Source organism: Vigna radiata, chromosome 6 (genome assembly GCF_000741045.1).
Source record: "Vigna radiata var. radiata cultivar VC1973A chromosome 6, Vradiata_ver6, whole genome shotgun sequence".
Classification (NCBI taxonomy): Eukaryota; Viridiplantae; Streptophyta; class Magnoliopsida; order Fabales; family Fabaceae; genus Vigna; species Vigna radiata.
The window spans coordinates 31,351,840-31,354,539 of NC_028356.1; positions in this window are offsets into that span (position 1 = coordinate 31,351,840).

The window sequence follows — 2,700 nt, forward strand, 5'->3', positions numbered from 1 at the left end:
AAGATAATATATATATATATATATATATATATATATATATATATATATATATATATATATATATATATATATATATATAAACTTTATCAAGTATGTATTTCTTCAATATACATGAATCAAAATTTGTATTCTAGCAAGATGAGGAAGCACAACAATCATAAGTAATAAGAAAGCAACTAGATATATCTTATAAAAAATGAGATTTTTTTAATAAATTTCACAGTCAACTTTAAAATATTATCAAATCTATATAAGTTTTAAAGAATCCAATGATGATATCATAATCCACTAGGCTAATCAAATATAGAAGGAATCATGATTCTCCATAAGATTGGTTTGGTTGACTAAAATCCCATTCATGAGGTGAATAATGCAAAATTTGAAATTCTATTCCAAATTACATACTTCAATTATTCTAGGAAGTTTAAAATGCACTAATGAACGCAACAAATTATACATATAAAAGCCTATTTCAAGTGTTAAGTCAAAGACAATATAAATGCTAATTTATCAATTCACTTACTACTACCCAACTAACAATCAACAATTGCATAAGCTTCTTTCTTATCTAAAAATTTATTATATCGTAGGAAATAATAAATGAAAGTGTAGAATGAACCAACACTTTATATAGTGCTGTCAAAATGAGTAACCCAATCCGATTCGGTTCGGCCTATCCCAACTTGGTCACTTAGTGAACCAACCCAAACCAGTTCATTTATTAGTGAGCCAAAAAAATTTGAACTCGGCCTAGCCCACTACAGATTGGTGGGTTAAACAGATTGGTTCACTGGCTCAGTTAATTACAAGTTCTTTTTCTTTTTTGAAATCCAAAAAAAAGCATTTTTTTTAATCCAAATATAAATAAATTTCACTCTAAAATGATGTCAAATCCTAAATACAATTCAAAATAAAAAAAAAAAAAAGTATCATACAATCCAAATGTCCAAAGGCAAACACAAAAAGCGAACAAATAAGTTGTTAATATTGATAATTTTTGTGTCACTTATCCATTTATAAGATTAACTTGAATAGATAAATCCATAATATTTTTCTCTCTTGAAACATCTTATTGATCTCCATCTACAGTACAATAAAAAAGGGCTAAATAATAATATTGAAATACAAAATAATAAATAATTAAATTAAATTAGGTGGGCTAGTGAGCCAACCCGGCTTACTACGGGTTCAAATCGGGTGAGCCAAGTTCTAAGTGGGTTGGGTTGAAAATTGGCCGGTACAAAAAATTACATTTTTTTCAAACTCAACCCGGCCCGAACCAGTGACGGGCTGGGTTAGCCCTCGGGTTTTAACCCATTTTGATAGCACTACTTTTACACATATTAAAAGTTGAACTAATTAAGCAAATATTATTTCTCAATTGACGAAATTAGAAAATTTTCAAAATGAAACACAGGAAAAACTCTAAAATGAGATTTTGAATAAAGTTTTTAAATTTTTTTGCAAATAAATGTTTAAGTGCTTTTGAACGGGTTAAACGGTTTGCAATAAGTGTTAAACACTTAAGTATTTTTAAGAGCATTTAGGAAAAACTTTTAAAATCAAAAGTAATAAAGGCAGGCTTATTTTTATATTGGTTCACTGCAAACTGAGTTACCTCCAGTTCTCGCTTAAACACTCTTAAAGGGTTCCACTGATCTTTCAAAATATTACAATGAGTTCAACCACTCCTAGTTTCACAACTAACCCATTAGTTAAACGAGTTTCACTAATCCCGGTATCTCACTAGTTCAATTGACTAGATCGTTTATCTCCATTGAGTTAAATAACCAAGTGTTTTAATTCACTTTTGAATATACAAACAAAATAAAGGTGTTTATGCAAAACAAGTACAGATTATAACTTTCGTATAAAGAGGATAAAGTTTCAATACAAATAAATCTGAAGACTCGTAATAAAAATTTTATTTTTCAAAGATAATGCTAGACTATGAGAGCTTGAGAGAAAAAAGACAACATAAAATTCATAGCGTATTTTTCTTATCTTCTCTTCAGTGGTCCTTTTTATATAACCTTCTTTGAAAATGATCTGTTACTCAAATGTATTGAATTTCTCGTAGGTAGATAACCTTTTAGTACGAAGTTAGATGCTATGTGCTTTTGTAGAGATAGCTTGTATGGATGAGAAGTGTGTAATGTTAGAATCGGCTGCAGCGGAATTGTTAGCGTGGAATAACAAACCAAGAGGGTTTTTAATTCAAACATGTGCCTTTTAATTTTGTCTCAATTTCACTTACTACGCAAATAATAAATATAAATAAAAGAGTAAGGTTGAGAGAAATTTGCACAGATGATTTTTATACTGGTTCGGATCTTACCAATCCTACATCCAGTCGCTTATCTTAAACCGAGATAAACAGTCCACTATCACAAAACAATTACAAATAATAATCACAAAGAAAAATAATTTGTAAAAGTTTAGAAACCACCTCTCTTGATACCACAAGAGATGAACCTGCACCTCCTTTGAATCTTCACAAAGGATGAGACACCTCCTCCGAATACTTCACGAAGGATGATCATCTTCCAAACACCTCCTCAGACGCACCAAGGATGAACCAGCTATTCCTCCGTCACCGTAGTTGCAATGTACCAGCACCACAGACAAGAGTTTCCTTAGCTGAGCAAGAGCACACACTTCTCAAAGAGTTCTGAGTGTTTTAGCACAAGGGAAGAGTTA